Source organism: Jaculus jaculus, chromosome 12 (assembly GCF_020740685.1).
Source record: "Jaculus jaculus isolate mJacJac1 chromosome 12, mJacJac1.mat.Y.cur, whole genome shotgun sequence".
In the NCBI taxonomy this organism is placed as follows: domain Eukaryota; kingdom Metazoa; phylum Chordata; class Mammalia; order Rodentia; family Dipodidae; genus Jaculus; species Jaculus jaculus.
This window is the reverse complement of record NC_059113.1, coordinates 58,649,628-58,673,692: the sequence shown is the minus strand read 5'-3', so window position 1 is coordinate 58,673,692 and position 24,065 is coordinate 58,649,628. Positions and strand designations below refer to the sequence as shown.

The 24,065-nt window shown below is 43.6% G+C and overlaps 1 pseudogene; it reads right to left on the bottom strand.

Annotated features, from left to right (window-relative positions):
* Window positions 1-6,681: 6,681 nt before the first annotated feature.
* Window positions 6,682-9,426, bottom strand: LOC101617583 (annotated as a pseudogene).
* Window positions 9,427-24,065: the final 14,639 nt, after the last annotated feature.

Below are 24,065 nucleotides of genomic sequence, written 5' to 3'. Positions count from 1 at the left end.
CAAAACTCAGGTCCTCATGCTTGTGTGGCAAGCCTTTGACCCACCGAGCCATCTCCCTGGCTGGATACCTGTGAATTTTGAAATGTGCTGTGCTCATGACAGACACTAAAAAGTGGCTCTTCCCTTCACCCTTTCATTTCTACATTATCATATCTTCACAGATCTGAGCTCCACAGCGACGCAGAGGCCGAGACCTCAGACTCCAGAGCCAGGCAGACCCAAGTTCAAGTCCTCAATTCATCATTTACCTGACTGCAGGGACCTTGGCCAAGTTCCTTAATCCTATGAAACCTCTGTTACACCATTAGAGAATGGAAGTTAAAAGTAGTGTGTTTCTGAGCTGGGGAGATGGCTCTGGAGTTAAAGGTGCTTGCTTGAAAGGGCTGCTGGCCCAGGTTTGATTCCTTAGCACCCACATAAAGCTAAAGCTAGATGCATATAGTGGTACATGTGTCTCTAGTTCTTTTGTAATAGCAAGTGGTACTGGCATGCTCATTCTCTCTCTCTCTCTCTCTCTCTTGTTCTCCTTCCTTCCCTTCCTCCCTCTCCTTCCCCTGTCCCTAAAATAAATACTTCTGTTGAGGCAAGCCCAATATACTACCTTTTTAAATGTCAGAATGAAAGAGTGAGAGAGAGAATTGGTGCACCAGGGCCTCTAGCCACTGGAATCAAACTCCAGATGGGTGTGCCCCCTTGTGCGCATATACAACCTTGCACACTTGCATCACTGTGCATCTGCTTTACGTGGGACTTGGAGAGTTGAACATGAGCCCTTAGACTTTGCAGGCAAGTGTCTTAACTACTAAATCATCTCTCCAGCCCAAATAAATACTTTTTTTTGAAAAGTAGTGTGTTTATACAAATGAGATGATTCAACATAGTTCTCAAACGCAACAAATATTTAGTAAATATGTTTCCTTCTGTGCTAGGGATGGAAGCTAGCTATAATGCTCTGCCGCTGAGTTACATTTACAGCCCCTAAATGGTGCTCTTTATTCTGCTAAGTAAAGGAAGAAATAAAGGCCTAGATGTCTCCTCAGAGGTCAGGAAAGAACTCATAAACCCAACCTTGGCATCCCCAGTACCTCTCAGAGCCAGGACCATTCCACCTCCCAAAAGCTTTCCAAAACTATAAATATAGCTGGAGATTTCTGATGAATTTGCTGGATCAGGGTTTTTGCCTGAGCAGACAACTCTGGTTGGTGTTGGCTCCTTTTCCCGATTGCCTTGTTCCATGAATCCACTGCCTCATTTCACTCTGTGGTTTCCACTTGAATCTTCCAGAACCACTTAAGAGGAGAAGGGAGTGGGATGCCAAGCTCTGACAAAACCCAGACAGTGCAAAGACCTAGTCTGACTTCGCCAGGCACCAGTATACCTACTGGGGCTGTTTTAAAAATTTCAATGGTATATTTACTTATTTAGTTATTTTTAGAAACAGTTTTCTGACTATAAAAGCGATAGGGAGCAATTATGAAAACTGTGGAAATCAAAGATCTTTTTCTTTTTCATTTTTTTTTGAAAGCAAGCAGTTTAGTAAAATCTAAATTCCTTAAATTCCATTAGAGTTCAGAAACAACACCTTATAGCATTTATAGCTTTTCCAATTAATTAATCAGTGAATCAATTAGCTGGGATATCTCTATGGAGTGCTTTTCGTTTGCTAAAGCGGAGCCTCAGATTGTGGTAAAATTTTTAAAAAAGAGAGAAAAGCTCAGGGCTGGAGAAATGGCTTAGTGTTTAAGGCGCTTGCCTGTGAAGCCAAAGGACCCAGGTTTGATTCCCCATAACCCATGTAAGCCAAATACACAAGGGGACACACACATCTGGAGTTCATTTGAAGCAGCTGGAGGCCCTGGCACATCCATTCTCTCTCTCTCTCTCTCCCCCAGACTATTTCTCTCTCTCAAATAAGGAAAAATAAAATATTTAGAAAAAGCTCTGAACTAATAAATGCCGCTTCCTAGAGGGGACACCAATCTCAGGACAGTGTAATTAGTGATCAAGTTTGGTTCTTGGGAGCAGCAGGAGTCAAGACAGACAGTAAAAACAGGGGGGCAGATGAGCCCCAAGGTAATAAAAGAGGCCTGTTGAAAAAAATGCAGTGGGGAAATGTTCTCAAAAGTGGCCATGCCCTTCTATCCGCCTGCCTTTCTGGGAAGTCAAAGCCTCAGTTTTCATGTGTGAGTTGACATAAAATAAACTGCACCTATGTACAGGGTGCAAGTGGATAGATCTTATCATTTGTGTGTGTGTGTGTGTGTGTGTGTGTGTGTGTGTGTGTGTGTGTGCAGGAGCATGTGAGTGGAGACCAGAGGACAACCTCAAGTGTCATTCCTTAGGTGCCACCCTGTTTTTCTTGTTGTTGTTGTTTGTTTTGAAACAAGGTCTCTCAGTGGTTTACTAGTCTAGATTGGCTGCCTATCTCTGCTCTGCAGGGCTGTGATTAAAAGCAAGAGTCACCATGCCCGACCTTTCGACATGGGTTCTGGGAATTGAATTCAGGTCCTCACGCTTGAAAGCCAGGTACTTTAGTGAAGGAGCCATCTCTCTAGTCCCAAGCCCATGAGTTGTTGTTTTTTTAGTTTTTTTTTTTTTGTAGGCAGTCGACTCACCCTAGCCCAAGCTGGCCTCGAACTGGCAATCCTCCTACCTCAGCCTCCCGAGTGCTGAGGTTACAGGTGTGGCCACCGCACCCAGAGCAACATCATAATTTTGATCTATAGTTGACATATAATAAACTGTACATATGTGCAATGCATCTTTTGATAACTTTTACCATATTTCTATGCTACTAAAATCACTCCTACCACCCAGAAAATGAGCATGTTCACCACCTTCCACAAGTCCCCATGCCCTTGTAATTCTCCTCATCCACTGTGGTGGTTGGAACATAAAATGCCCCCACAGCCCAGGGGACTTGTGGCTGGGCTTCCTACTCAGTCCCCAGAAGGTGGAGCCCTGCTGAAGGAGGAGAGTCCCTGGGAGTGGATCTGGAATCCAGCCCTAAGATGTTTTCAGCGCCCGCTGGAGTGCTGGCTGCTCTTTCTTTCTCTCTTTGCTGTCAGTGCATGTAAAGTGAAGCAGCTTCTTTGGCCATGATGAAGCAGCCCCGGAAATCCCTTCTTCCCATAATCTGCTTCTGCTCAGGTCTTCATTCTAGCACCAAGAAGGTGCCAACTACAACACCCACCTTCCCAGACAACCACCGGTAGCATTGCCCACACCTTTATAAAAGAGGATCAATGCATTGAGTACTATTTGTTGTTTAATTTCTTTCCCTTGGCATAACTATCATCTGCTTTATCCATCTTGAGGGACATATCCATGGTCTATTGTTTTTCACTGTTGAGTAGTGCCCCAGTGTAGGGATACATATCTTAGTTTAATTGACCTGTCCATAGATATTTGGGGTGTGTGCAGGTCTGGCCATGCTGTGAATGTTTACATGTTAATTTTGAACGCATGCTTTCACTTGTTCTTTACTAAACAGCTAGGAATAGAATGACTGGTTCACAAATCAGACAGTTTAACTTTTTCAATAGTATATATGAATGGTACATTATGACACTTTCATACATGTATAGAAGGCACTTTATTTATTATTTACTTACAATGATCTTTCCTTACCTTGTTTCTCTTCCTATTCCCTAACAATTCTCCCTTCTCTTTTCATGTCCTTTTTTCTTAAAGACCCCATGTATTGGTAGGATGCACATTTTCCAGTAAATCACCTCCCATTCATGACCATGTCAGCAACCCTAACTTAACTCAGTGACAGAACAAGGCATGAAAGTAGGATGGCCTGTATTGAATGGTGGTGATTCCTTCAACAATTGCAACATAAGTGGTCTAAAATACAACCTCAGACTTTCTTAAATTTTTTTTTTCTGCAGCAAACTTTACAACTCTCATATCTTTTTTGCTCTATATTTTTTTCTGTCAAATGCACCATTACTTTTAAATTCCACTTTGCTCAGATTTTCAGGACACAGGCAGAATGCAGCCAATCTGTAACCCAAAAAGGCCCTTTCCCCTCCTCTGAAACCTTATAAGTTAAACTTTCACAGTCAACACATCTCTCTGCATTTAGGATTTTCAGACTCTCACCATAATGGCCCATAAAGCTTTGCTTACAGCACTTCAAGGCCTCTCTAGTCCAAAGTTCCACATCCTTCCATATTCCTCCTTCAATCCAGCTCCAAAGAACCAAACCCCACAAGGTCAGATTCATTACAGTAACAGTCCCACTTCCAGTACCCATCTATAGTAGTTACCTTCTTATTGCTGGGACAAAACATCCAACCAGTGGGCTGGAAATATGGCTTAGAAGTTAAGGTGCTTGCCTGCAAAGCCAAAGGATACAGGTTTGATTCCCCAGGTCCCACGTAAGCCAGATTCACAAGGTGGTGCATGCATCTGGAGTTTGTTTGCAGCAGTTGGAGGTCCTGGAATGCCCATTTTCTCTCTATTTGCCCCCCCTCAAATAAATAAATAAAAATAAACACCAAACCAGAAGAAATTTATGGGAGAAAAGTGCTTATTTTAGGTTTACATTTTTGAGGGAAGCAGCATCAAGATGGAGAAATCACAGCAACCAGCTCATATCTTCATACGTCAGTGGCAGGGTAGGAGCAATGAAAACAAGGTAGCTGCATCCAATGTGAACTGGACTAATGATCCTCAAGTCTGTCCCCATGACACACCTCCTCCAGCAAGGCTCCACCATCCAAAGGCTCCACCAGATGGGGATTAGGTAGGCAGCTTAATCACAAACACTTGAGGCTATGGAGAACATTTTATATTCAAACCATCACATGGGGATGCAATAGTTCTAGTACTGGGTTGATTTATGTGTGTGTGTAATTTGCATGGTACATACATGTGCATGTGGAGGACAGAGGAGAACTTTGGGTGCCTTCTGTATTGTGCATCAGCATACTGCCTTGAGATGGGGTCTCTCCCTCAATCCAGAGCTGCTGATCTTTGTCAGCAAGCCCCAGCAATTCTCTGGTCTCCACACCTTTGCCCTGGAATTATGGACATGCATGGCCATGTCAAGCTTTTTTTTTTTTTTAATTATGTACTTATTTATTTGGTAGAGAAAGAGAGGGGGAGAGAGAACATGCTAGGGCCTCTAGCCACTACAAACAAACTCAAGATGCATGTGCCACTTTGTGCATCTGACTTTATGTGGGGACTGGACACTCAAACCCTAGACCTTAGGCTTTTCAGGCAAATGCCTTAACCACTGACCCATCTCTCCAGCCCCATGCCAAGCTTTATATGTGGACTCTGGGGAGTTAAACTTAGCTGGTCTCAGGCCCTCCCAAGCCCTTATGCTTAAATGGTAAACTCCATTAACTGCTGAGCCATCTCCCCAGCCTCCAGGGCCAGCATCAAGGGAAGCATTTTGTCACTGAATTGCCTTAACAATTTAACATTTGTTAAAAATCTAGCAGTTTGTTGGAGCTTTATATTTGGACTCTGTTCTGTTCCATGAATCTATTTATGTACATTTAGGACAATACCATTCTCTTGATTACTATAGTGTCATTCAAACTAAGTATTGAAATCAGGTAGGATTAGTGTTATAACTTTGTTCCTTTTTCCTAATTATTTAGATCCTTTCATGTGCATTTTATAGTCTGCCTATAAATTTCTACAAAACATTCCTGGGGACTTCTATCTCACTTTGAGCCTACCTGCATGGTGCACCTCTCCATTTGTGTAGGTCCTTAACTGCTCTTGGCAATATTTTATAATTTTCACATTCTTTGTCAGGTTTATCTCTAAGATTTAAAATTTCTGTATTATTGTGAATATCATTTTGGGCTCTTGTTTTCATTGAAGCACTGCTGATTCACTTTTTTTTTGGTTTTGTTTTGTTCTTTGTTTTTTGAGGAAGACTCTCACTCTAGCTCAGGGTGACCTGGAACTCATTCTAGTCCCAGGCTGTCCTTAAACTCAAAGCAATCCTACTACCTCTGCCTCTCAAGTTCTGGGATTAAGGCATGTGCTGCCATGCCCAGCTAACTCACTTCTTTATCTGTCATAAAAACCAAACTTTAAAATCTAATTTAGTTTTGGAGGAGGGGAAGAAGCACCATGGAGAACTTTCCTCTTGAAGCAAACAGTGAAGCTCATTCCTCCAAATGTCCACCTCAAAGGTCTACTGAAATCAAGACAAAACAAAATTTAAAAAAACCACATAGAAATTAAAAGTAATAAAGATCACATTCTATGGAGCCAGTGCACTTCATAGTCCTTGCTTTGATGTCTACTGGTCCTTTAGCTGACTTCCCAAAACTACTAACACTCTAACTCATCATGATATGCATTTCCTTTTAGCTATTTAAAAATACAAAATAATAATTAAAAAAGAAAGGGCTAGGTATGGTAGCACATGCCTTTAATCCCAGCACTTGGGAGGCAGAGGTAAGAGGACTGCCATGAGTTTGAGGCCATAGTGAATTCCAGGTCAGCTTGGGCTAGAGCAAGACCCTACCTCAAAAAAAAAAAAAAAAAAAAAAAAAAAAAAAAAAAAAAAAAAGAAAGAAAGAAAGAAAAACTTGAAGGTTTATAATCAGTTGTCTGACTCCTGATGGAAAAGCCAGCATGTGGGGTGTCAGGGAGGTTACTTACAGCACACAGGACCGGGGGGGGGGGGTGTGCTCATCTCTAAGGCTTACCTTTCTTCCAAACAGTACAAAACACCCACAACTCCAAGTATGAAGGGCCACAGACACAGTCCTTTGAGGATCCCACAGGACAGTACAGGTGCCTCAGCTGGTCTTCATAGAAGGGCTGGGCTTTGTCAAAGTGTACAATATCCCGTGTGTACAATATTCCCTATCCTGTTTCAGTACTTTCATAGGGACAGGTCCAGAATCAATCTGTGTGGAACCTTCTGGAGATATGGAGATTGGAATGGCTCTCAAGTCATTAATCACATAATAAACCCTCTCCTTTCTCTGGTGTACCTCTGTCGTACCAGAATGCAGTTGTCTATGAGGATCTGGTAGCAGTCTCTTTTAAGGTTAAGATGTCACCGTATCTTCTTCACATTCATTTCTTACATCCATCAATCACCATTTGGTCAATTTCTATCATGGTGATTACCTTTGGTTTCAGTTTGACTCTTTCACATAATGTGCCTCCATCCTTACCTCCCAGAGTTAGCACAACTTGGATAGTTAAATCTTCTTTGTCACTGCTCATGATGGCTGTGGTATATGCCAAGTCACTCTGCCAAGTAAAAATCTCCACTGAGAATGAATGAGAATATTTCCAAACTGATTCAGGTATGGAAATTTTAATGTTCTTAAGAGGCAAATCATCATACGCCACCCTGTCCATGTCACACTCAGCCAGGTGTTGAGTACTCAGGTGTACTCAACCAGACCATTCTCCACTGATGGCCCCTCCTAATACTAAGGGTGCTAAAGCCTTCCCCGGCCTGTACTGCCTGACCAGTTTCTTTCATTTTATTCTATTTTGCTCAAAAGACTGCCATTCTCTTAGCGGTTGAGGTGTTTGCCTACAAAGCCAAAGGACCTGGGTTCGATTCCCCAGGACCCATGTAAGCCAGATGCACAAGGTGGCGCTTGCATCTGGAATTCCTTTGCATTGGCTAGAGGCCCTGGCGTGCCCATTCTCTCTTTCTCTTTGTCCCTCTTTCTCTCTCCCTCTGTGTGTGTCTTGTCTGTCTCTTTCCATCTCTCAAATAAATAAATAAATAAATAAATAAAATTTAAAAAGACTGCCATTCTCTTTGCCTTGAATACCACTGCAGGGGTTCTGCAGCCCAGCACCACCAGTCCATGCAGATACATTCTCAACTTGGCAAAGCTGCCATCTTCGTTCTTGCAGGTCGCTATTCTGCCAGGTTTGCACAGACCCGCCTATCACTTGCTCCTGAAAAATGGAGTGGACTGATCTCGGGGATGAGCACGTAGTCAGCCTGCTGAGCCACCATAGTGATGCTAGCCCCTGGCTACAGGAGACTGGAGGACTGCACCACATGTCAGACTGCAACCAGCAGGGCGGATGGGATTGTTTAATTGATTTCCAGTTCTGGTTATTCATTGCTTTTGCATAGACATTAAATGGATTTCTGTACATTGAGATTATTTCCTGCAGTCTTGCTGAGTGCACTTACTAGTTTTAGTAGTTTCTGTGTTCTATTGGAAGAGGTTTCACTTCTAGCTGAATACCTCCAGTTTTCTTTTTTTTTTTTGTTCACTTAACTGGCAAGAATCTTTAGTACAAGGCTGAAGAGAACTGGTTAGATTGGATACTCTGTCTTGTTCTTTATTCTCAGAGAAAAGCAGTTATTCCTTCATCATGGTACTAGTTGTAGATATTTGAGATTAGAAAATGTCCATACTACATTGCTGAGAGATTTTTTAAAATTAGAAGTGAATGTTGTTGATTCTGATATTTTTATATCTATTGAGATAACCATATGTATATTTCTTGGTTTATTAATATGTTTTACTAAAGTGCTTAACTACCTGATTTACTTTTGAATATTAAACCAACCTTGCACCTCTGGATAAACCCTGCTGGTCATAATATATTATCCTTTAAAATAGTAGGCTGGGGCTGGAGAGATGGCTTAGCGGTTAAGCGCTTGCCTGTGAAGCCTAAGGACCCCGGTTCGAGGCTTGGTTCCCCAGGACCCACATTAGCCAGATGCACAAGGGGGTGCACGTGTCTGGAGTTCATTTGCAGTGGCTGGAAGCCCTGGCACGCCCTTTCTCAATCTCTCTCTCTGTCTCTCTCTCTCTCTCTCTGTCACTCTCAAATAAATTAATAAAAAATGAACAAAAAAAATTAAAAAAAATACTAGGCTGGAGAGATGGCTTAGCGGTTAAGGTGCATGCCTGCGAAGCCTAAGGACCTAGGTTCAATTCTCCAGGTCCCACTTAAGCCAGATGCACATGGTGGCGTATGCATCTGGAGTTCGTTCACAGTGGCTTAGAGGCCCTGGCATGCCCCTTCTCTTTCTCTTTTCCTCTCTCTGTCTCTAATAAGTAAATAAATAAAACTTAATCTTCAAAAATATTACTGGGCTCAGTGTGTTAGTTTTTGATTATTAGTTACATGTATAATCATGAGTAATATTGGTCTGTAATTTTCTTGTCTGATTTCTATTAGTAGAGTAATGATGGTCTTATGAATTCAGGCGGTGGGCAGTATTTATTTTCTGATGAGTTAAATTAGGAGCTGGCATTATTTCTTCCTCGGGTGCTTGGTAGAATTCATAGTGATACTATCCACACATGCAGTTTTTACCCAGGCAGTGTAGCTTTCTCCTTCTGGAGTCAGAATACCTGTGGTTTGAACCCCAAACTCACCCAGGTACATGAACTTGAGGAAATCTCCGATCTTCCACCTGCAGAGTTGAGGATTAACATACATGCCGCTTACTCACACTATGAGGGTAGGTGAGAGGATGTGCATCGTCAATACATTTCACTCATTACCACGAGCCCGTGGTTCCTGCGCAAGGCTAAGCTGGAAAGCAACGCAGGAGACTTGGAGGGAGGGCGTGGACATTAGGAGATGTGTTCTCACCAAAGCCTCTTCTTCCTTACTTTCAAGCCACTGGAAAGGCAAAATAAATGGTCCTAAATCTTAATCTGGGACAAAACTAACTTTCCCTAACACTGCTTTTCTCATCCATAAAGTATTGATATTAGCAATAGCAGATACTAGTTGGCCACTTACTTAATGCTAAATACTGTCCTGAGTACTCTGCATGTGGTCATTCACTTTTTTGTGAGGTGCTACTGTGATCCCTAATTTAATGGCTAGGAAGCTGGTACACAGAGAGGTTGGTAACATGTTTTCCAAGTCGCAGAAGGAGGAAATGCACCTAGGCAGTCTGGCTGCAGAATGCTGACAGTTTTTGTTGCTGAGGGGTGTGTGTGTGTTAAATAAACTATCCCAGGCATATCAAAGATACTAGTAAATATTCAACTTTCCCAAAATTCTGGAAAGAATAACACACCAATCATTTTCTCTTTCATCTTCCATCCCCAGGACTGGCTCAGCTACAGGGGGTTCTGCTTAAGCAGAGGACAAACTCCAAATCCCAGAATCACCCTGACTCTCTGGGGTTGCGTAATGCAACCTGGAGTGCGGTGTGGGACAGGCAGCGTCCAGATCACCGTGGAACTTGCTAGCAGTGCACAAGTTGAGGCTCCACAGTGACCCGCGGGAGCAGAATTTGTGTGTTAACAAGACCCCAGGTGGTTCACATGAACACGAGGGGGTAGGAGTCACCCCTGCGAGGCATGCTTCCTTCAGCTGGATCCTTTCAAGGGCAGCTGAGCTGAGGAGGTGGCAGGGGCTCACCAGCACACCCCTCTCAGACGGCGTGTTTGCACTGAGTGCGTCTTCGTCTCCCCTTTGCAGGAAGCGCGAAGTGAAGTGCCTTCCACGGGCCAGAGGGGAGCTCCGGCAGCCACGAGCGTGCGCGCTCGGTCTGAAGGAGACAGCTGCTCCTCCACCCAATTTGTTGCTGCGTGGAAACACTGTCCCAGTGATGGGATCTTTTGATTTTATTGTTTTGAGGTAGGCTCTCGCTCTAGCCCAGGCTGGGATCAACGGCGTGTGCACCCACTCCCAGCTCTTCTGATACTCCAATCCGAGCTGGATTTCATCTTTAAAATCCCTTGTTTGCTAAATGTGAACAAACTAATTCAAGCTAGTATAATAACTTCGAAGGACAAACAGAAATGTTAGCCCATGTCCCCCAGAGGATGCCCGTGTGTGACCTCTGACCTGAAAATGACTTCAAAATATGTAGCTTCTCAAATAAATCAAATGTGCACTGTACATGACCGTTTCTTGTGAACCCTCGGGGTTTTTACAAAAGCACTCAACATTCCGTTGTTTGGTTATCTCTAATGCTGGCTAACTCACCCAGAAGGATTAATTGCTATTTTATTTTATTTTATTTTTTTTAATTATTTATTTATTTGAGAGCGACAGACACAGAGAGAAAGTCAGATAGAGGGAGAGAGAGAGAATGGGCGCGCCAGGGCTTCCAGCCTCTGCAAACGAACTCCAGACGCGTGCGCCCCCCTTGTGCATCTGGCTAACGTGGGACCTGGGGAGCTGAGCCTCGAACCGGGGTCCTTAGGCTTCACAGGCAAGCGCTTAACTGCTAAGCCATCTCTCCAGCCCTAATTGCTATTTTATCTTCTATGCTTTGTCACATACTTGTTCTAATTACCTATTCATTGCCACGTCCATCTGCCTAACTTTGATTCACCCTTCAAGACCTAAGTCAACTGTCACCATCTCGGTGTGTATTCGGTGGTTCTTGAACAGCTGTGCTTCCCCTCAAGCCAACCCTAGACTACGCCCTGCTGAAATTCCTTACTCGTGTCCTTGTGTCCCTGTAAATTCCCACGTCAGGGATGAGGTTGTATGCAGTCCCCTAGGCTAAACATGAGCAAGTGTCTGTCACACAGGGAGCAGCATAACCAATTGCACTGTTGTATGGCAAATTTCCTCAGTATCGAAAGGCGTCGATAACTTTTGTCAGTTTTTTTTTAAAATCAGAAGTAGCAGAGACAACTCAAGAGAAAGCTTGGGGAGGGTCATCAGACCCCCACCTGAGTGCCAGCTGTCTGCAGTGGCCCAGAGGTCTCAATGCCTCAGGGGGAGATAGAGTGTATAGAGGGCAAAAGACTAAGGAGCGAGGAAGCTTTGGAAGTAAGCCCTCATCCTGAGGCTGAGGGAGGAGCATCTGAGGAGTAATTTTGACATAGGACTCTCCATCAAAGTGGCTGCTTTGGAGACTTCATAGTCCTATAAATAACCCCTCTCCATGCTCTGTGAGCAACCCCAATAAACTCACTGGTTCACTGAACTGGTATTGGTACAATCATACTTTTGTCTGCCAGCTGAGCCCTATCTGGGTAAACGTTTGTGTTCACATCTCTCCTGAGGAACTTTCCTGCGACATGCCCCAGTGCTTAACAGGTTAAGACAAGAGATGAGTATCTCATTGCTTCTGTGTGTTAGGAATGTGGGCAGGAACTTGGCTGAGAATCACTGGCTCATGGGGTATGGAGTGCAGGCCCGGTGGTGGCCTGGTGATGGCTCAGCGTGGAAGACTTTGCTTCTAAGCTCTCTCGGTGGTTGCTGGGATGATTCTGCTGGCTGTGGGGAGTTGCAGCTAAGAGTCCCCCCTGTTTCTTGCTGGCCGTTGGCTGGAAGAATCTCTCAGTTCCCTCAGTTCTTTGCCACTTGAATTTCTTTCTTTCTTTCCTTTTTTTTTTTTTTTTGGTTTTTCGAGGTAGGGTCTCACTTGAGCCCAGGCTGACCTGGAATTCACTATGTAGTCTCAGGGTAGCCTCGAACTCACAGCAATCCTCCTACCTCTGCTCCTGAGTGCGGGGATTAAAGGTGTGCACCAACACACCTGGATCACTTGAGTTTCTATGGACGGGTCATACCATGGCAGTTGACTTCCCTCAGAGTTAGTGCTCTGAATGGAAGATACAGTATCCAGTCTTTGTAGCCTGGGCCCAGAAGCGACCTCTTACCACCTCTGCTGCTTTCTGTTTGCTGGAAGCAGCCACACCATCCAGCCTGCATTCAAAGGGAGGGACTATACAAGGATGTAGCTGGTAGGAGTCAGAATGCTCCCATGGTTCCTCTGTTCTACCCAAGTCTATCGCTCAGTACTTGAGTGTTTCTGGGAAGAGCTTCCTAGTGCTCAAGATTCTGGATTCATTTCACGATCTTTCACTGTAGCCCCACACTGCTTCCTGGTCATGTTTTTAAAAAGTTGTGGGAAGTTGTCTTAGTTACTTTCTTGTTGCTGGGAAAAGTGACCAACCAGAAATATCTCAAGGAAGAAAACTGTTTTTGGTTGACAGTTCCAAGTTACAGTTCATCATGGCATGCAAGGCATGGTGGCAGGAGCTGGGTACATCCAGTTCATCAGTGGGGAGGCAGGACAATGAATGCTGGTGCCCAGCCAGCTGCTCCTTTAGAGAGAGAGAGAGAATAGGTATGTCAGGGCTCCTAGCTGCTGCAAGCCAACTCCAGATTTTACCACTTTGTGCATCTGGATTTACATGGGTATTAGGGAATTGAACCTGGGTCATTAGGCTTTGCAGGCAAGCCTCTTAACCACCGTGCCATCTCTCCAGCCCTGTTTTTCTCTCTCTCTCTCTTTGTTTTTTGAGGTAGAGTTTCATTCTAGTCCAGGCTGACCTGGAATTCACTCTGCAGTCTCAGGGTAGTCTTGAACTCACAGCAATCCTCCTACCTTTGCCTCCTGTGTGCTGGGATTAAAGGTGTGCACCACCATGCCCGACTTGCTTCTCCTTTTTATACAGTCCAGGACCATGCCCACAGTTAAGGTGGGTCTTCTTACCTCAATGAACATATTATCACTGGCAGGCTTGGAAGCTAACCAAATCTCAATAATCCCTCACAGGCAATTCTATGTTCTTTCAAGTTGACAATCAACACAAACATTCACAGAAGTTACCTGGGTAAGTGCACATAGCTGCTGTTTCTCCTTTTCTTTCTATCCTTTCTCAGCAGATGGGTTCTGTTAAACTAAAATAATAATATCCCTAGTCTGTTGACCATTATTATCTACTAGAGGACATTCTAAGCCACTTACATGAATTATGTCAATTGACACAAGAATCCCTACAAAGTTAACACCAGTATTATTCTATATGTACGAAAAACTTGGGCTCAGAGGTATGAAATAGTTGACAAATGTCCAACAGTGGGCCTATGGTTGGAATCCATGTTCATCTGATTTCCAAGCTCAAGCTCTTGGTCATTTTTAACTTTTAAAAATATATTATTTATTTATTTAAGAGAGACAGAGAGAGGGAGAAAGAGAGAGAGAGAGAGAATGGGTGTGCGAGGGCCTCTAGCCACTGCAAACAAACTCTAGATGCATATGCCCCCTTGTACATCTGGCTTACATGGGTCCTTTGGCTTTGCAGGAAAATGCCTTAACCACTGAGCTATATCTTCAGCCCTTTTAATTATTATATTATATATTATATATATTATAATATTATATATATTAATTACATATATTATTTATTTGAGAGAGAGAAAGAAAAAGATAGTGTGTGAGAGAGAATGGCATTTAAAAATAGTTTTATTTATTTATTTGAGAGAGAGAGATACAGAAATAGGGAGAGAGAGGGGGGGTGGGGATGAGTGCTCCAAGACCTTCAGCTACTGCAAACAAAGTCCAGATGCATGCGTACCCTTGTGCATCTGGCTTAGGTGGGGTCCTGGGGAATCAAACTTGGGTCCTTTGGCTTTGCAGGCAACTGTCTTAACTGCTAAGCCATCTCTCCAGCCTGCAAGAGTATGGCATTTTTGACTTTTAAAATTTTACTTTTTATTGACAGCTTCCATTAGTATAGACAATAAAACCATGATAATTCTCTCCTTCCACTCCTCTTCTCCCCTCTCAAACCTACCCTCCATCAAATCCACTCTCTCTCTCAATTAGGCTCTCTTTTATTTTGATGTCATCCTCTTTTCCTCTTACTATGGAGGTCTTGTGTAGGTAGTGCCAGGCCCTGTGAGGTCATGGGATTCCAGGCCATTTTGTATCTGCAAAACAGTACTGTAAGCACTCCTCTCCTAATTTTGGCTTTTACATTCTGTCCACCACCTCTTCTACAATGGACCCTGAGCTTTGGAGGGTGTGACAGAGATGACTTAGTGCTGAACACTCCACTGTCACTTCTCAGCACTATGGGGAATTTTGAGTCACTCCAGTGATCACCACTATCTGAATAAAGAACCTTCTTTAACAAGTGAGACTAGTATTAATATATGGGTATAAACATTAAAAAATGCTTACAAGGCATTTTTGTGGGCATAATGTATACATTTAGCCAGACAACAGGTATTACTTTCTTAGGGCTCATGACCTCTCCAGACAGAGACTTTGGACTAGGTTTGCAGTGTCAGGCATGCATTCCCTTCTGTGGAGTGGGCCTCCAGTCCAATTAGAGACTGGTTGTTTTCCCCCATAACAAACTTGCCACTATTGCAACAGTTGGCACATTTGGCCTGGCTGGCTAATTTTAGGGCTTGCAGGGTCCACTCTATTTACCACCAGTGGTGAATTTTCTCTTCCACAGCGCTGCATGCAGCTTTCTGTTAGCTGGACTACAGGGAGGAGGCTGTCAGTTCAGCTCCAGCTTGATTTCTGAGTGATCTGCAGTCTAAGCATGTGGAGTCTTCAGCAATAGGGTCTTACCATCTAGTTCTGGTGGGAAGCCAAGAAGCTCTTGGCCATTTTTACAGAGAAGTAGCATAGACTGTGTAGCTGATTCACTCCCTACCAATTTAACCTGATGCAAAATGTCTCCACATAGCCCAAGGGCTCCATTTGGACTCATTTGTCCTGACAACCTAGAGGGCATGTGACAGCATGGACCAGACTGCCGGCCATGGAATTGTTTTTGGAATACTTCTCCTCACTCAATCGTCTCATTGACTTGCCATCCTCAGTTCATTGATCAAATATCAATATATTATTAGGTTCTGTCTTGCTTTCCATATAGACTACATATTCTTTTGGGTGGATCTCATTTCCTCTTGTAGCTTTAATAAGCAATCACTTCATGAATAATCTCTCTGTTCATCTCTGTTTTGAAGCCTAGGATACACATTTCCAGAAACTTGCATGTTCTGATGGTACTTCACAATCAATTTCAGTTGGCATGCACCTATATTTCCAGCATATGAGAGGCTAAGGCAGGAGGATCACAAGTCTGATGCCAGTGTGGGTTATACCTCAACATTCTGTCTCAAAAACAAAATGAGGTGCGGTGGAGATGGCTTAGATAGAAAAGCGATTGCCATGCAAGCAGGAAGACTTGAATTCACAACTCTGGCACCCACATAAAAGTTGGGCACACACTGAGAAATCCTGCTGAACTGAGCTGATAACCTCCATGCAGACCAGCTGACAGAAAGCTGGAAGAAGCCATTCTGCATGAAGTTCAATGGGAGAAAGAGAAATCACCAGTGAAGATTCTCAACAGTGGACACTGCCACCCTTATATTTGGCCAGACAGGCCAAATGAGCCAACAGGTGCAATAGTGGCACATCTATCATGGTGGAAACCAACCGCCCTCTAATTGGACTGGAGGCCCACTCTATGGGAGGGAATACATCCCTGATACTAAAAACTTAAAACAGGGGTAGTCATGAGCCCTAGAGGTATAACATCTGGCTAAATGTATATGCCCATGCTTATCAAACTGCCCAGTAAGCACTTCTTTTAATGTTCATACCCTTATATTAATGCTACTCTCACTTTTGGTACAGAATCATCTCTTTTCAGGTGGCAGTGACCTTGGGACGACTCAGAAGGTAGCATGGTGCTGGAAAGAAGTGACCAGAGTGCTCAGTACTGCAATATCTTAATCACACCTTCCAAGGCTCAAGGTCTAATGTGGAAGAGGTGGCAGAAAGAACATAAGAGCCAAAGGAAGGGTAGGACTCCTTACAATGTGCTCCTTCCAGACACAAAATGGCCTGGATATCCATGACATCACAGTGCCTGACACTACCTACACAAGACCATCATAATAGGAAGAAAAGATCATGACATCAAAATAAAAGAGAGACTGATGGGGAGGGGATATGATGGAGAATGGAGATTCAAAGGGGAAAGTGGAGGGGGAAGGAGGGTATTACCATGGGATATTTTTTATAATCATGGAAGTTGTTAATAAAAATTTGAAAAAAAAATGTTGGGCAAAGTACTGCATGCTTATCCAGCACTGGGAAGTAGAGACAGGTAGCTTGTTCTGAAGAGGCAAGTTGGCTAGCTAATCAAACACCTGACTGTATGGCTTTGGCTTTTTGAAGTTATTGCAGTTAGGTTCACATTGTGGCAGAAATCACTTGACCAAGAGCAGCTTGTGGGAAAAAGCTTTATTTTGGCTTACAGACTCAAGTGGAAGCTCCATAACAGCAGGGGAAAATGATGGCATGAGCAGAGGATGGACATCACCCCCCAGCCAACATAAGGTAGACAACAGCAACAGGAGAGTGTGCCAAACACTGGCAAGAGGGAGCTGGCTATAGGACCCATAAGCCTGTCCCCAACAATACACTCCCTCCAGAAGGTGTTAATTTCCAAATTTCCATCAGCTGGGGACCTAGCATTCAGAACACCCAAGTTTATGGGTGATGGGACACCTGAATCAAACCACCACATTCCACCCCTGGCCCCATGAACTGATAACCATACATGATGTAAAATACAATACATTCAGTCCAACTTTAAAAGTCCCCACATTTTTTTTTTTACCAATGCTAATGATGTTCAAACATCCCTATAATTCAAGGTCTTTTAACTGATCCATAATACTAAAAAAAACCCCAAAAACCATAATGGTACAGAATAAACATTCACACTGCAAAAGATGGCATTGGGTATAGCAAAGAAACATTCAGTCAACACAAGATTTAAAACAATCAGGGCAAACATCAAACTCTGTAGCTCCAAGTCCAACAACTGTAGTCAGTGACAAGTCTCCAAGTCTGATAATTCTAACCAGCAATAATTCTCTGGTATTCCAATTCCGCCCCTCCAGCTAGGCTACTTACAGTCCTGGAAAACCTCATCTGGGGCCGACAGCAATCCTTGGCAGCTCATGGTCCTGGCATCTCCACTGGTTCTCCACTGCAATCCAAGGTTCATCCTCATGGCTCCATCAGGTCTCCTGCAGGCAATCAGTAAACCTGCTTTATACTGTCCATGGCCATTTCCAAAACACAAGACCGTATTGCAAACTCAATGACCCTCTCTTTCCTGTATTTCTTATACTCCACAATACCAGGTAGGGTGCCAATTTGTTAATCCAGGGGGGGAATAAAGCAGACTTTGAAGAACAGGACACTCCTTGAGCACTCAGGCTTCTTCCAAAGAGTCTACATTCTTTGGTTGCCCCAGTGCAGGTCAGCTGGCCCAATCTCAAAGGTTGTAATTTCTCAATTGCAGCTGAATGGGCAGCAGTTCACCCAAAGATTATTTTGTTCAGTGCCACATCCCTCTGCTCACACTAGTGCATTTCTACATAAAGCAACCCTACACAACTTCTCAGGACATGAGGATAACAGCAAGCTTCTCACACAAACTGCTAGCCCAGTCCAAGCAAAGCTCTTTCTCACCCTCATAAGCCAAACCTTACAGTCCACAGTTCTTACTGCTCAGGTCTTTCAACTCTGACCAGAATAGTCCATCAAGCTGTACTTGGAGCAATGAAAGACATCTCTTAGGCTAAGGTTTCAAATCCTTTCATATTCTTCTTGAAAATCAGCTCCAAAAAGCCAAAGCTACACAGGCAGGTGTTTAGCAGCAATCCCACTTCTCAGTACCACTTTACTGTTGCAGCCAGGTTCGCATTGCTGGCAGAAATCACCTGACCAAGAGCAGCTTGTGGGAAAAAGAAGTTTATTTTGGTTACAGACTCGAGGAGAAACTTCATAATGGCAGGGGAAAATGCTGGCATGAGAAACCTGGCCAACATATGGTGGACAACAGGGACAGGAGAGCATGCCAAACACTAGTAAGGGGGACCTGGTTATAACACCCATAAACCTGCCCCCCAAAATACACTCCCTCCAGGAGGCATTAATTCCCAAATCTCGATCAGCTGGGAACCTAGCATTCAGAACATCTAAGTTTATGGGGGACACCTGAATCAAACCACCACACATTCATACCACACACATGAAAAAAAAAAAAAAAAAGGAAAATCAATGGTTAAGTTCAATGCTGTCATTTCCAAAATACCCTTTTTTCATGTTCCTTAGGCAGGTAGTAAAATATCTTCCCAGTCTAGACTTTGGGTAACAAATTCTGTTCACTTTGTCAAAATTGTACTGACAATAATTCCTCTGGAAAGACCCCTGTCCTGTTTCAGTTTCTCACTGGACTATTGCAGTGATTTCTTAAGGGATCTTTTGGCTTTTGGTATTTATGATCACCCATCATGACAAAGTAGGTCCATTTATGCTATTTTAATTTTCCAACAGTGCACATTTAATAAACACCAGATTTATAAGACTTTCTCATGGTGTCCCAACTTACCATCTCAACTTATTTAATTACTGAAAATGGTATATGCTTGCTTTGGCTGCAGGACACTGAGAAGTCAAGCAAGCTGAACTGGAAGCTTCCCCCCAGTTGACTGTCCTGGTGCTGGAAAGAGCCGCACAACCTGCTGGTGGAGAGCTGTCGTCAGTGGACTTAACCAGCAGTGTGCTTCATGTCTAGCCAGCCAGGCACAATATGCCAACTGGTACAATGGTGGCACATCTGTTATGAAGAAACCAACTGCTCTCTGATTGGATTTGAGGCCTGCTCCGTGGAAGGAAATTCTTGCCTGGTACTGTAAACATAGTCAGAAGCCTATGGCTAGGGAGGAAGCTACAACTGTATTTTGACTAAATGGATATATTATACCCACCAAATTCTCTCTAAGTATGCCCATACATCAATTCTATTCTCACATTTGGTCAAAAAGCATCTTTTATTCAGATAGTGTCAATTACCAGGGAGACTAAAAACTCATCCAAGTGCTGAGAAGAAGTGACAGTGGAGTGTTCAGCTCTGAGAAACATCTCTATCACACCCCAAGGCTCAGGGACTATTGCAGAAGAGGTGGCAGAAAGAATGTAAGAACCAAAGGATGGAGAAGAGTGCTTTGGAATACTGTCTTGCAGACACAAAATGGCTATTGTATTCATGACACAGACCTGCACAACAGGAAGGCAAAAAAAAAAAAAAAAAAAAAAAAAAGAGACACCAAAACAGAAGAGGGGTTAGTCAGAAAAAAGGGTTCAGTGAAAGGGGATATGGAAGGGGGACATAGGTAGATGGAAGGAAGAGATTATGATCAGGGGACACTGTGTGTGGAGGCTGTCAATAAAAACTTTAGAAGAACATGGCATGTAGTCATGACTGGCACAAAGAAAGGTTCTTGACTTTTACAGATTTGTCTCATAACCATACAGCTCTAAAATTTCCACTTCAATTGGTCGATATAGTACATTCTGGTGATCAATATTACAGAAGCCATTTTCTGTTCCCAATATGGAAACATTCATCTTTGATGCACTGATGGATTTAATTTTCCAATGTTTCACTGAAAATTGCATTCTGACACAAGTAAATGTGCATGTTGCTTTCATCTTTTGTGTTTTTAATTGGGCTTAAATAATGAGGTGATTCTCCTTTCATAACATATCAACCATGTATGCATAGCAGTTACATGAATAAACTCAGTTAATCTTCAGTACTATTTATACAAAGCAGGTTTTCTCCATCTTTAAAAAGAGAAGGGAACCTAGAAAAGGGATGACTGACTTGCTCAAGGTCTCTGGCTAGTAAAGTAGCCATGGCCAGGAGGGAAACACATGGTTCCAGAGCAGTGTGCATACTACACTGCTGTTTTTATTTTTTAAGACTTAGTCAACTAAAGGAATTTGACTTTTTCTATGGCCTCAGATAGTTTACATGGGATATTTACAAGTTTGTTTTTAAAGATTGTACTTTTATTTAGTTATTACAGTGGGGGGAGAGAGAGAGAGAGAGTGAGAATGGACACACCAGGATTCTAGCCACTGCAAACGAACTCCAGGCATATGTGCCACTATGTGCACCTGGCTTACGTGGGACCCTTCTCAGGAAGACCTATGTGTTAAAGGTTTGGTGACCAGCCTGTGGCACTTCTGGGAGGTGGTGGAACTTTAGGAGTTAGTGCCTTGTGGAAGGAGGTTAGGTCGGGGGCATGCCCTTGAAGGGGATATTGGGATCTTGGCCTCTTCCGCTCTGTGTTTTTGCTTTCTGTGTGTGGTGAGGCGAGCAGCCTGGCCCCACCACACACATGTTCTCTACCATCTTGGTCTGCCTCACCACATGCCCAGATGTGATGGAGTCAGTGAGGATGAACAGAACCTTCTGAAACTATGAAACAAATAAGCCTTCCCTTCTCTTGTTTCTCTCAAGCAGTTTGTTACAGCAACAGAAAGCTGACTAATTCACTGGGGTTACAGAAATAGTAGGCCTGGGTCCTGGGTTCCCATGATTATGCATGACTGCTCTCAACAGCTTTCTCTCACCCACCCTCTTCTTCTGAGGCGACGATGGCTTCCTTTTAGTTCCTCCCAAACAGTTAGATGCTTTCTGCCCAAGGCCTTGGCATGGGGAAATTTACTTACTCTCCTTTCTTCCACCACCCAGGCATCTTCTCTGAGCTTCCTTTTTCATTAAAATATTTTTTTTTATTTGCAAGCAGAGAGAGAGAGGCAGAGAGAGAGAGAGAGAGAGAGAACAGAGAGAGACAGGCAGAGAGAATGGGGGCACACCAGGACCTCCAGCTGCTGCAAATGAACTCCAGATGCATGTGCCACTTTGTTCATCCAGCTGAACATGGGTACTGGGGAATTAAATCTGGCACATTAGGCTTTGCAGGCAAGTACCTTAACCACTGACCCATCTCTCTACTCCATCCCTTGAGTTTCTTATGACCATGTACTTGATTGTCTTGGCATCCTGAACTTTATCTTCCCAGCATGGAGCTCAAATATAATTAAGCAACTGCTGTCTGTTCCATTCCTGGACTAATTTCTATGTGAACAGAAGCTCATTCGTGTTGCTACTACACGTATCCCCACTATTGAGGATAGGGGTACTCCACTGGGACCCAACACATAATTGGTAGGGAAGGAATGAGATCATGTTTCCTGTCTGTTTCATCCCCTGATGGTTGATATGTAGCCTGCTTCTCGGGGCTTCCGGGCCTCCTTTGTGAAGTGGGGATAATGATAGGACTGGTCACAGAGCTTTGTGAGAAGTCGATGAACTCATATACGTAAGGCTCTTAGAAAGTACCTCAAGCATAGTTAGTGCAGTGGTCAATAACTCTTACCAGTGAAGATGATAGTGACAAATGCAGCATTCTTTGTTAATTTCATTTTTTAAAATAATATTTATTTATTAGAGAGAGAGAGAATGGATACTCCAGGGCCCCTAGCCACTGCAAATAAACTCCAGAATCATGTACCATCTTGTGCATCTGGCTTAACTGGGTACTGAGGAATTGAACCAAGGTCCTTAGGCTTTTCAGACAAGTGCCTTAACTGCTGAACTATCTCTCTAGCACCCACAGTATTCTTTATTATTTATGAAGAAAAATCAAGAGCTTATTGACAAAGGTTTTATCTTGTATTTAGCCCAAGCATCAAGAGAGAAAGAGGTTTAAGAAAAGGACAGTATTACACATCTTAGGATGGGTGTGGGCTTCTCAGGAAAGAGCCTAGCCCCAGGTAAAGCATCCCATGGAGGCTTTGGGGAGGAAGTCAAATGAGTCAGTTTTGGGCTATATCTAGAAGGATGTATTACAAATAAATAAGGTCAGGGGGGTAACATTGGACTAGGTGAAGAGGACAAGGTCACTCTGAGGAGAGGACATTTGGGGTGAGACCTCCATTAAGGAAGGGGAAATGAGAAGCTCTTGGGGAACAAGGAGTGTAGCAGCCTTGAGGAACCAGGTTTTGTTTGCTCAGGGAACTGCAAAGAGGCCATTGTGGCCTGGGCAGAGGATGGAAGGTGAAAGCACATGAGGCCTTTTGAATCATAACAAGGAGTTTTGGGGTCACATCAGAAGGTACTAGATAGTTATAAGAAGGGGCAAATGTTATCTAATTTTAAAAGGGTGCTTTTGACTTCTATGTGGAGATCCACACTACAGGGGAGACTGGGGATGTGATCAGACTAGGGAAATTTCAGGGGAGAGAAAATGACACACAGAGTAATGGAGATAGCTTATTTTGGGGTACAGAAATTTCAGGATAGCAAGAACCTAGTTTACTTGGAGGAAGATGTTTCTGCAACCACGTGTTGATACCAGAGTTTGATGGGATTGGATGTTCCTCATGGCGTCTTAGTTGTTCAAGATCCAACCAGTGAAACATAAATCTATCTGGGTATTTTGAACAGAGGAGAGTTAACAGAGGAAATTAGCAATATGGGTGAAAGAAGAGCCAAGAAACCGAGCAGCTTCCAGTCACAAACACAGGAGCTTCCGTGGGCTGAGAAGAGGTGGTGGTAGCAAAACCCTGGAGCTGGAGCTGTCCATCATTATGGTTTCGATCTAGACTACCTCCCCCTGCCCCGCCCCGCGCCCCGGCTCATTTGTTAGCTGTTTCATCCCCAGGGCAGCAGTGTTCACGGTTCTTGCCATTGGGAATTTGATCCATGGTGGGGTCTCTGCAGCCAAATTCAAGCCACAGAGGAGATATGGTAGCTTCTAGAGTCCCTGTCTGCAGCAGAGAGACTGAGAAGAGAATGCCTCATCTGAGCTTTCCCACCAAACACTCCTATTGGCAAAATCTGATCAGAAGTCAGCTAGAAGAGAGCCTAAGAAATCCAGCTTCCAGAAAAATGGTGAGAATGGGGCTGTGAGCAGACATGGCACACCTGGCTGGAGTAATCAGGTTTCTAGGCAGTGCTCAGAAGGGCTGGTAGGTATCAGAGAAACTGATTAGGAAGTTAGCACAGGATTTTAGAGGATCCCTGTATGAGGCTATTAAACTGAAACTTTCTTGATGCTGAAGGTTCTCTGGCCAGGAAAAGAACCAGGTCGTGGGGTAAGTTCCTTCAAGGACCAGCAACAAAGTTAGGTAGCAGTTGCTAAGCCACAGATGAGTTGCTTCATAATGCAAATTCAGGGAAAGAAGACAGAGGTAGTTTCCACTGAACCTACATATTGGTTCTTGATTTTAAAATAACTACCATGACATTACTCTGCCCCAATGAAAAGGGGCTATTTGACCTTTAACAGAAAACATGTGCCCAAATAAACCTTCCTTAATTTTTAGCTGGTCTCTCTTAGGTGTTTTGTCACAGTGACGGGAAGCTGACTCACACAGTCAGCCACATGATGGCCTGTGTTCATGATACTGAGTAGTAACAGGAAACATTTATCAGTACTGGTTATGTGCCAGGCATGACTCT